The sequence below is a fragment of the Manis javanica genome, chromosome 3 (genome assembly GCF_040802235.1).
Source record: "Manis javanica isolate MJ-LG chromosome 3, MJ_LKY, whole genome shotgun sequence".
Taxonomy (NCBI): domain Eukaryota; kingdom Metazoa; phylum Chordata; class Mammalia; order Pholidota; family Manidae; genus Manis; species Manis javanica.
Window position 1 is genome coordinate 144931683 of NC_133158.1, and position 12393 is coordinate 144944075.

The following is a 12393-nucleotide window of genomic DNA, read 5'->3' on the forward strand; positions in this document are numbered from 1 at the left end:
TATAAAAAAAAATAATAAGTGTTGGTTCTCCTAACAACCAGCCCCAACCTTAGGTGAAGTCCAAAAGTCATCTCACATAACAAAAGACACCTGTATGGCCCTCATCACTTAGAAAATTTCTAGTGTTTTAGGTTTTCTGTGCCAGAAACTGGACAAGAACAGATACATATTTCTTATAAATCCCATTCATGAGGGCTCCACCCCCATGATCTAATTAATTCCCAAAGGCCCCACTTCCAAATATCATCACAAAGGGGATTATGTTTCAACATATGAATTGAAAAGGGGGACACAAACTTCAGTCTATAGCACTTGGATAGCCAAATTCATGGAGACAGCAAGTGTAAGAATGGGTTAGCATGAGAACAGCCATCTTAAAGGCCGAGAAGCCATTTTCTGAGTACGACTCAAGGGAAGAAGAACTAGGTAAAGCTTGATAAACGTTTTGAAAAACAAGTTAATCACAAGCACCAGGTTGTGGGCGGTTGCAACACGGGTCAGATGCATTGGCAAAGAGCTTATCTTGCTAAACCACTCTGTATTGATCAGAGAGAGCTTATCTTGCTCTCGCTTAACCCCCAGGATGTGGCGCAAGCCAAAATAATACGTAACTGTGGAAAATTACTGTGAGTAAGTGCTTTGAAAATGCTATATAAACCCCTGGTTTTGAGTGCTCAGGGTCCTTGCTGAAACCCGCTCCATCGGGCAGACACTCAGACCCCAGCTAGCTGGAAATAAACCTCGCTGTGTGACTTGCATTATCATGAGTGTCTTCTGTCTATTTGAGAGATGCTCAACTCTGGACCCTAACACAAGTAGGATGATAGTTGCCAGGGGCTGTAGGGAGAGAAAGTTAGTTGTTTTTCTTTAATGGGTATGGAGTTTGGGAAGATAAAAAAGTTCTGGAGATGGTTGGTCATTCATGATGGTTGCACAACGTGAATGTACTTAGTGCCACTGAACTATATACTTACAAGTGAGTTAATATGGTGATTTTTACCCCCACACATATACAAAAAGATGTGCAAAGATGATTAAAAATATCTTTAAGTAGTTTTAAACATTCCCTCAGAATCCTGAATACAGGTCAATTTTTTTTTTTTTTACCTAACCCTTTCTTCATAATTTAAGCAACTCTAAAAAGTCTACATAAGGGAACTGTTTTAGCCCACCTGTAGACTGAAGTATTTTAGAACTCAGAAGGAAACTTCCACCTGACAAGAAAACTTGCTTCATATTCACTTCACTATCAAATACTTTACTTTTAAAATGTTCACGTTTCCTTAAAAATTGCATGTTAGATGGCTATGCACATGGTAAGCACACAGTGAATACTTAGAATCAACCCCAGTTACAGGATTGTTAATCCTCTCCGACTTACCTCTACTAGGCCAGTGCCTGGCATGTGGTTGGCTCTTGACAAATCAAATACTCTTGAGACCAAGAGATAAAAGGGTTTATTGAGCCTTTGCAGAGGATAGCCAGAAAAAGGACTAAGTCTGGAAAAGGAAGTTTCTGCTTTACCAGCAGCAAAGCCAGTGAACTGAAACAACTTGTCTGTCAGACTCAAGAACCAGGGGACATTTTTAAGGAGTCTCAAGGAAAGAAAGGTCTTCAAATTTACATCGGCTATAGATAAGGAAGGTGGGCTAACTTGAAGTGTGGAGAGTCCAGGGATAGGAGGTTAGTCCACAGAGAATGCTTGTGAATTGGCTGTTAATGATGATCAGGCACTATTCACGTGCAAGAGGGGGATGGTGCTTCTGGGAACCTTCTAGATAACTGTTGAAATTACTTCATCCAGGAACATGGAGTTTCTGTTTAGCTATGGCCTGCAGCTATTGACTGATTACCTTTCTTTGTTTCTCTCCTCCATTCTCTGGCCCTTATGTCTCTTAATTTTAGGACATCTCAAAATTCTTCCTTATCATTCAAATTAAAGAACTGGGTAATTTATTAATTGTATCAATTAACAAATTCAGTGCTTTGCAACTATGGGCTACATGAATGGTCTTTAAAAGCTGACACCACCAGTATCATTATCATCACCCAGCCCTTCCATTGAGATCTGAACCATATTTCCAAAAGCCCACAGGCAATTCAACTCAAAGGTTCTGCAGGAAGACAAAAAGAAGGGAAGGAATGGTGAATCAGGAAGAGGTGAGAACAGGTAATATAATAAAGCTGCTGGTGCTGGCTCCTCAGGCTCACACATTTCACATTGCTATGAATAAGCCTGTATATACCCTTTGGTCTCTCAGAAAACCATGTGGAAGCACTCGAGATTTTTTCTTAGAAGACAAAAGGCTGTCAATGAACAGATAAAAATGCCAATGGTGATGACTTGGTAGAACAGTACCAAGAATACTGAGTACAAGAATAATGAGTATGTTTTTATTTACCTTTTAAAAGTATTTATTACATTAAAAAAAATTTTAAGTGCTCCCTAGGATCATATATATTATCATTATTTGTTTTTATAAGGGCTCTCTTTTGTCTGCTTGTTTTTCTGTTTGTTTGTTTGTTTGTTTTTATAAACCTATATTGAAGAAAAAAAGTACTGGTTTCTAATTGCTTTTCATATGGTCGTTTCTGATTTTTCTTCCAGATAACTGACCTCAAGTCTGCTTTTTATTTAATTTTGGTATCATTTATCTATAATTACAGAAAGAACATTATGTTTACTAGGTTCTCCCCTTCACCAAGTCCCCCCCACATACCCCTTCACAGTCACTGTCCATCTGCGTAGTAAGATGCTATAAAATCACTACTTGTCTTCTGTGTGTTGGGCAGCCCTCCCCTTGACCCCCATGTAATATACATGCTAATCATAATGCCCTCTTTCTTTTTCCCCACCCTTATACCTCCCTTCCCACCCATCGTCCCCAGTCCCTTTCCCTTTCGTAACTGTTAGTCCATTCTTGGGTTCTGTGATTGCACTGCTGTTTTGTTCCTTCAGTTTTCCTTTGTTCTTATACTCCACATATGAGTGAAATCATTTGGTACTTGTCCTTCTCCACTTGGCTTTTTTCACTGAGCATAATACCCTCTAGCTCCATCCACGTTGTTGCAAATGGTAGGATCTGTTTTTTTCTTATGGCTGACTAATATTCCATTGTGTATATGTACCACATCCACTTTATCCATTCATCTACTGATGGATATTTAGGTTGCTTCCATATCTTGGCTATGGTAAACAGTGCAGCGATAAACACAGGGGTGCATCTGTCTTTTTCAAACTGGAGTGCTGCATTCTTAGGGTAAATTCCTAGAAGTGGAATTCCTGGGTCAAATGTTATTTCTATTTTGAGCATTCTGACGAACCTCCATACTGCTTTCCACAATCGTTGAACTAATTTACATTCCCACCAGCAGTGTAGGAGGGTTCCCCTTTCTCCACAACCTCGTCAACATTTGTTCTTGTTTGTCTTTTCAATGATGGCGATCCTTACTGGTGTGAGGTGATATCTCTTTGTGGTTTTAACTTGCATTTCTCTGATGATTAGTGATTTGGAGCATCTTTTCATGTGCCTGTTGGCCATCTGGATTTCTTCTTTAGAGAACTGTCTATTCAGCTACTCTGCCCATTTTTTAATTGGATTATTTGCTTTTTGTTTGTTGAGGCATGTGAGCTCTTTATATATTTTGGATGTCAATCCTTTATCGGATCTGTCATTTATTAATATGTTCTCCCATACTGTACAATACCTTTTTGTTCTATTGGTGGTGTCCTTTGCTGTACAGAAGCTTTCTAGCTTGATATAGTCCCACTTGTTCATTTTTGCCTTTGTTTCCCTTGCCAGGGGAGATATGTTCATGAAGAAGTCACTCATGTTTATGTCCATGAAATTTTTGCCAATTTTTTTTCTAAGAGTTTTATGGTTTCATGACTTACATTCAGGTCTTTGATCCATTGGAGTTTACTTTTGTGTATGGGGTTAGACAGTTATCCAGTTTCATTCTCTTACATGTAGCTGTCCAGTTTTGCCAGCACCATCTGTTGAAGAGACTGTCATTTCCCCATTGTATGTGCATTGGCCATATTAATTGTATGTGCATTAATATTAATTGACCATATATGTTTGGGTTAATGTCTGGAGTCTCTATTCTGTTCCATTGGTCTGTGGCTCTGTTCTTCTGCCAGTACCAAATTGTCTTGATTACTGTGGCTTTGTAGTAGATCTTGAAGTTGGGGAGCGAGATCCCCCCCACTTTACTCTTCCTTCTCAGGATTGCTTTGGCTATTCGGGGTCTTTGGTGGTTCCATATGAATTTTTGAACTATTTGTCCCAGTTCATTGAAGAATGCTGTTGGTAATTTGATAGGGATTGCATCGAATCTGTATATTGCTTTGGGCAGGATGGCCATTTTGACGATATTAATTATTCCTAGCCAGGAGAATGGGATGAGTTTCCATTTGCTGGTGACCTCTTTAATTTCTCTTAAGAGTGTCTTGTAGTTTTCAGGGTATAGGTTATTCACTTCCTTGGTTAGGTTCATTCCTAGGTATTTTATTCTTTTTGATGCAATTGTGAATGGAATTGATTTCCTGATTTCTCTTTCCATTAGTTCATTGTTAGTGTATAGGAAAGCTACAGATTTCTGTGTGTTAATTTTGTATCCTGCAACTTTGCTGAATTCTGATATTAGTTCTAGCAGTTTTGCAGTGGAGTCTTTAGGGTTTTTTATGTACAATATCATGTCATCTCCAAATAGTGACAGTTTGACTTCTTCTTTACCAATATGGATTCCTTGTATTTCTTTGTTTTGTCTGATTGCCATGGCTAGGACCTCCAGTACCACATTGAATAACAGTGGGGAGAGCGGGCATCCCTGACTTGTTCCTGATCTCAGAGGAAAAGCTTTCAGCCTCTCGCTGTTCAGTACCATGTTAGCTGTGGGTTTATCATATATGGCCTTTATTATGTTGAGGTACTTGCCTTCTATGCCCATTTTGTTGAGAGCTTTTATAATGAATGGATGCTGAATTTTGTCAAATGCTTTTTCAGCATCTATGGAGATGATCATGTGGTTTTTGTCCTTATTTTTATTGATGTGGTGGATGATGTTGATGGATTTTCGAATGTTGTACCATCCTTGGATCCCTGGGATGAATCCCACTTGGTCATGGTGTATGATCCTTTTGATGTATTTTTGAATTCAGTTTACTAATATTTTGTTGAGTATTTTTGCATCTACGTTCATCAGGGATATTGGTCTGTTGTTTTCTTTTTTGGTGGGGTCTTTGCTTGGTTTCGGTATTAGGATGATGTTGGCGTCATAGAATGAGTTTGGGACTATTCCCTCCTCTTCTATTTTTGGAAAACTTTAAGGAGAATGGGTGTTATGTTTTCTCTGTATGTTCGATAAAATTCCAAGGGAAATCCATCTGGCCAGGGGGTTTTGTTCTTGGGTAGTTTTTTAATTACTGATTCAATTTCGTTGCTGGTAATTGGTCTGTTTAGATTTTCTGTTTCTTTCTGGGTCAGTCTTGGAAGGTTGTATTTTTCTAGGAAGTTGCCCATTTCTCCTACATTTTCCAGCTTGTTAGCATATAGGTTTTCATAGTATTACTAATAATTCTTTGTATTTCTGTTGGGTCTGTCGTGATTTTTTCTTTCTTGTTTCTAATTCCGTTGATGTGTGTTGACTCTCTTTTTCTCTTAATAAATCTGGCTAGAGGTTATCTATTTTGTTTATTTTCTCAAAGAACCAGCTCTTGGTTTCATTTATTTTTTTCTATTGTTTTATTCTTCTCAATTTTATTTATTTCTTCTCTGATCTTTATTATGTCCCTCCATCTGCTGACCTTAGGCCTCATTTGTTCTTCTTTTTCCAATTTCGATAATTGTGACATTAGACCATTCATTTGGGATTGTTCTTCCTTCTTTAAATATGCCTGGATTGCTATATACTTTCCTCTTAAGACTGCTTTTGCTGCACCCCACAGAAGTTGGGGCTTTGTGTTGTTGTTGTCATTCGTTTCCATATATTGCTGGATCTCCGTTTTAATTTGGTCATTGATCCATTGATTATTTAGGAGCATGTTGTTAAGCCTCCATGTGTTTGTGAGCCTTTTTGCTTTCTTTGTACAATTTCTTTCTAGTTTTATACCTCTGTCATCTGAAAAGTTGTTGGTAGGATTTCAGTCTTTTGGAATTTACTGAGGTTCTTCTTGTGGCCTAGTATGTGGTCTATTCTGGAGAATGTTCCATGTCCACTTGAGAAGAATGTGTATCCTGTTGCTTTTGGATGTAGAGTTCTATAGATGTCTATTAGGTCCATCTGTTCTAGTGTGTTGTTCAGTGCCTCTGTGTCCTTACTTATTTTCTGTCTGGTGGCTCTGTCCTTTGGAGTGAGTGGTGTGTTGAAGTCTCCCAGAATGAATGCATTGCATTCTATTTCCTCCTTGAATTCTTTTAGTATTTGTTTCACATATATTGGTGCTCCTGTATTGGGTGCATATATGTTTATAATGGTTATATCCTATTGTTGGACTGAGCCCTTTATCATTACGTAATGTCCTTCTTTAACTCTTGTTACTTTCTTTACTTTAAGGTCTATTTTGTCAGATACTAGTATTGCAACACCTGCTTTTTTCTCTCTGTTGTTTGCATGAAATATCTTTCTCCAACCCTTGACTTTTAATCTGTGCATGTCTTTGGTTTTGAGGTGAGTCCCTTGTAAGCAGCAAGTAGATGGGTCTTGCTTTTTTATCCATTCTATTACTCTGTGTCTTTTGATTGGTACATTCAGTCCATTTACATTTAGGGTGATTATTGAAAGATACGTACTTACTGCTATTGCAGGCTTTACATTCATGGTTACCAAAGGTTCAAGGTTAGCTTGTATACTACCTTACTGCCTGACCTCACTCGCTTATTGAGCGGTTATAAACACAGTCTGATGATTATTTCCTTCCCTTCTTTTTCCTCCTCCCCCATTCTTCACATGTTGGGTGTTTTGTTCTGTGCTCTTTTAGGAGTGCTCCCATCTAAACCAGTCCCTGTAAGATACCCTGTAGAGGTGGTTTGTGGGAGGCAAATTACCTCAACTTTTGCTTATTTGGGAATTGTTTAATCCCTTCGTCATATTTAAATGATAATCATGCTGGATACAGTATCCTTGGTTCAAGGCCCTTCCATTTCATTGCATTAAATATATCATGCCATTCTCTTCTGGCCTGTAAGGTTACTGTTGAGAAGTCTGATGATAGCCTGATGGGTTTTCCATTATAGGTGATCTTTTTCTCTCTAGCTGCCTTTAAAACTCTTTCCTTGTATTTGATCTTTGCCATTTTAATTATTATGTGTCTTGGTGTTGTCCTCCTTAGGTCCTTTCTGTTGGGAGTTCTATGTATTTCTGTGGTCTGTTTGATTATTTCCTCCCCCAGTTTGGGGAAGTTGTCAGCAATTATTTCTTCAAAGACACTTTCTATAACTTTTTCTCTCTCTTCTTCCTCTGGTACCCCTATAATGCCGATATTGTTCCTTCTGGATTTGCCAAACAGTTCTCTTAATATTGTTTCATTACAGAGGCAGAACCAACATGGCAGTGTGAGTAGGACAGTGGGAATCTCCACCCAAAAACAAATATATTTTTGAAAATACAATAAATACAACTAAACCTAAAAGAGAGACGAGAAGACACAGGACAACAACCAGACTACATCCACATGTGCGAGAGCCCAGCGCCTGGTGAAAGGGGTAAGATACAACCCTTGGCCCGGCGGGAACCGAGCACACCTCCCCCCAGCTCCCGGCAGGAGGAGAGGGAGTCCAGGACTGCTAAACACCCAGCCCCAGCCACCCGCACCAGAGCACAGACACAGTGCATGTGTGGAGGACTGGAAACTAGGGAAACAGGGCAGCAAGATCTCTGAGTGGGTCCCGAAGCTGATGCCCCTGTGACAAAGAAAAGCGAGTGCTTTTTGAAAGTCTTAAAGGGACAGGGACGTAACAGCTGGACAGAAACAACACAGGTCACAGCCCAGTGGCTGGAAATTACAGGGAAATCCGGGTGCACTAACCCCCTGCACAACAGCTCTAAGACCCCTCATGGAGGTAAACAGCCAAACAGCCCCCCGGTCCATTACCCCTCCGGGTGCTGCGAAAGCAGAGAAGCAGCATAAGGCAGGCCCTGCCCTCAGAAAGGGAGCTTCCTCCATATCGGCCAGGCAAGACACAAAGACCCAGTCTACATGCAATTACCCAACACAAGCCACTAGGGGTCGCAGGGTCGCAGTTGTCCCAGTAAAGAAAGGCCAGTAGCAAGTGAAAAGTTTGGCCCTCCCAGCTGACAGTCAATAGCACCTGTCAACATGAAAAGGCAAAAAAATATGATCCAGACAAGACAAACCCAGACAGCTTCAGCATCTGCTACATCTTCACCTGAGAAGGAACCTGGGGAGATAGATTTAACCAGTCTTCCTGAAAAAATATTCAAAACAAAGTCATAACCATGCTGATGGACTTGCAGAGAAATATGCAAGAACTAAGGAAGGAGAATACAGAAATAAAACAAGCTCTAGAATGACTTCAAAACAGAATGGACGAGATGCAAGAGACCATTAATGGACTAGAAAACAGAGAACGGGAACACAGAGAAGCTGATGCAGAGAGAGATAAAAGGATCTCCAGGAATGAAAGAATGCTAAAAGAGCTGAGTGACCAATCAAAACAGAACAATATCCGCATTATAGTGGTACCAGAAGAAGAAGAGAGAGAAAAAGGGATAGAAAGTGTCTGTGAAGAAATAATTGCTGAAAACTTCCCCAAAGTAGGGGAAGAAATGGCCTCTCAGACCACAGAGGTACACAGAACTCCCATGACAAGGGATCCAAGGAGGGCAACACCAAGACACAAAATAATTAAAATGGCAAAGATCAAAGACAAGGACAAAGTATTAAAGGCAGCCAGAGAGAAAAAAAAAGGTTACCTACAAATGAAAACCCATCAGGTTATCATCAGAATTCTCAACAGTAACCCTACAGGCCAGAAGAGAATGGCATGATATATTTAATGCAATGAAACAGAAGGGCCTCGAACCAAGACTACTGTATCCAGCATGAATATCATTTAAATATGAAGGAGGGATTAAACAATTTCCAGATAAGCAAAAGTTGAGGGAATTTGCCTCCCACAAACCACCTCTACAGGGGATCCTACAGTGACTGCTCTACATGGGAGTACTCCTAAAAGAGCACAGAACAAAACACCCAACATATGAAGAAGGGAGGAGGAGGAATAAGAAGGGAGAGAAATAATGAATCATCAGACCGTGTTTATAATAGCTCAACAAGCGAGTTAAGTTAGACAGTAAGATAGTAAAGAAGCTAACCCTGAACCTTTGGTGACCACAAACTTAAAGCGTGCAATGGCAATAAGTACATATCTTTCAATAATCACCCTAAATGTAAATGGACTGAATGCACCAATCAAAAGACACAGAGTAATAGAATGGATAAAAAAGCAAGATCCATCCATATGCTGCTTACAAGAGACTCACCTCAAACCCAAAGACATGCACAGACTTTAAGTCAAGGGATGGAAAAAGATATTTCATGCAAACAACAGAGAGAAGAAAGCAGGTGTTGCAATTCTGGTATCAGACAAAACAGACTTCAAAATAAAGACAGTAACAAAAGATAAAGAAGGACATTACATAATGATAAAGGGCTCAATCCAACAAGAGGATATAACCATTATAAATATATATGCACCCAATACAGGAGCACTAAGATACCTGAAACAAATAGTAACATAACTAAAGGAGGAAATATAATGTAATGCATTCATTCTGGGAGACTTCAACACACCACTCACTCCAAAGGACAGAGCCACCAGACAGAAAATAAGTAAGGACACAGAGGCACTGAACAACACACTAGAACAGATGGACCTAATAGACATCTATAGAACTCTACATCCAAAAGCAACAGGATACACATTCTTCTCAAGTGCACATGGAACATTCTCCAGAATAGACCACATCCTAAGCCACAAAACGAGCCTCAGTAAATTCCAAAAGACTGAAATCCTACCAACCAACTTTTCAGACCACAAAGGCATAAAACTAGAAATAAACTGTAGAAAGAAAGCAAAAAGGCTCACAAACACATGGAGGCTTAACAACATGCTACTAAATACTCAATGGATCAATGACCAAATCAAGATGGAGATCCAGCAATATATGGAAACGAATGACAACAACAACACAAAGCCCCAACTTCTGTGGGATGCAGCAAAAGCAGTCTTAAGAGGAAAGTATATAGCAATCCAGGCATATTTAAAGAAGGAAGAACAATCCCAAATGAATGGTCTAATGTCACAATTATCGAAATTGGAAAAAGAAGAACAAATAAGGCCTAAGGTCAGCAGATGGAGGGACATAATAAAGATCAGAGAAGAAATAAATAAAATTGAGAAGAATAAAACAATAGAAAAAAATAAATGAAACCAAGAGCTGGTTCTTTGAGAAAATAAACAAAATAGATAACCTCTAGCCAGACTTATTAAGAGAAAAAGAGAGTCAACACACATCAACGGAATTAGAAACAAGAAAGAAAAAATCACAACAGACCCAACAGAAATACAAAGAATTATTAGATAATACTATGAAAACCTATATGCTAACAAGCTGGGAAACCTAGGAGAAATGGACAACTTCCTAGAAAAATACAACCTTCCGAGACTGACCCAGAAAGAAACAGAAAATCTAAACAGACCAATTACCAGCAACGAAATTCAAGCGGTGATCAAAAAACTACCAAAGAACAAAATCCCCGGGCCAGATGGATTCACCTCGGAATTTTATCAGACATACAGGGAAGACATAATACCCATTCTCCTTAAAGTGTTCCAAAAAAGAGAAGAGGAGGGGATACTCCCAAACTCATTCTATGAAGCTAACATCACCCTAATACCAAAAACAGGCAAAGATCCCACCATAAAAGAAAACTACAGACAAATATCCCTGATGAACATAGATGCAAAAATACTCAACAAAATATTAGCACACCAAATTAAAAAATATATCAAAAGGATCGTACAGCATGACCAAGTGGGATTCATCCCAGGTATGCAAGGATGGTACAACATCCGAAAGCCCATCAACATCATCCACCACATCAACAAAAAGAAAGACAAAAACCACATGATCATCTCCATAGATGCTGAAAAAGCATTTGACAAAGTTCAACATACATTCATGACAAAAACTCTGAGCAAAATGGGCATAGAGGTCAAGTACCTCATCATAATAAAGGCCGTTTATGATAACCCCACAGCCAACATTATATTGAACAGCGAGAAGCTGAAAGCTTTTCCTCTGAGATCAGGAACTAGACAGGGATGCCCACTCTCCCCACTGTAATTTAACATAGTACTGGAGGTCCTAGCCACAGAAATCAGACAAAACCAAAAAATACAAGGGATCCAGATTGGTAAAGAAGTTAAACTTTCACTATTTGCAGATGACATGATACTGTACATAAAAACGCTAAAGATTCCACCCCAAAACTACTAGAACTGACATCAGAATACAGCAAAGTTGCAGGATACAAAATTAACACACAGAAATATGTGGCTTTCCTATACACTAACAATGAACCAACAGAAAGAGAAATCAGGAAAACAACTCCATTCACAATTGCATCAAAAAAAAATAAAATACCTAGGAATAAACCTAACCAAAGAAGTGAAAGACTTGTACTCTGAAAACTACAAGTCACTCTTAAGAGAAATTAAAGGGGACACTAACAGATGGAAACTGATCCCATGCTCGTGGCTAGGAAGAATTAATATTGTCAAAATGGCCATCCTGCCCAAAGCAATATACAGATTTGATGCAATCCCTATGAAACTACCAGCAACATTCTTCAATGAACTGGAACAAATAATTCAAAAATTCACATGGAAACACCAAAGACCCCGAATAGCCAAAGCAATCCTGAGAAAGAAGAATAAAGTAGGGGGAATCTCACTTCCCAACTTCAAGCTTTACTATAAAGCCATAGTAATCAAGACAGTTTGGTACTGGCACAAGAACAGAGCCACAGACCAATGGAACAGACTAGAGAATCCAGACTTTAACCCAAACATATATGGTCAATTAATATTTGATAAAGGAGCCATGGACATACAATGGCGAAATCATAGTCTCTTCAACAGATGGTGCTGGCAAAACTGGACAGCTACATGTAGGAGAATGAAACTGGACCATTGTCTAACCCCATATACAAAAGTAAACTCAAAATGGATCAAAGACCTGAATTAAGTCATGAAACCATTAAACTCTTGGAAAAAAACATAGGCAAAAACCTCTTAGACATAAACATGAGTGACCTCTTCTTGAACATATCTCCCCAGGCAAGGAAAACAACAGCAAAAATGA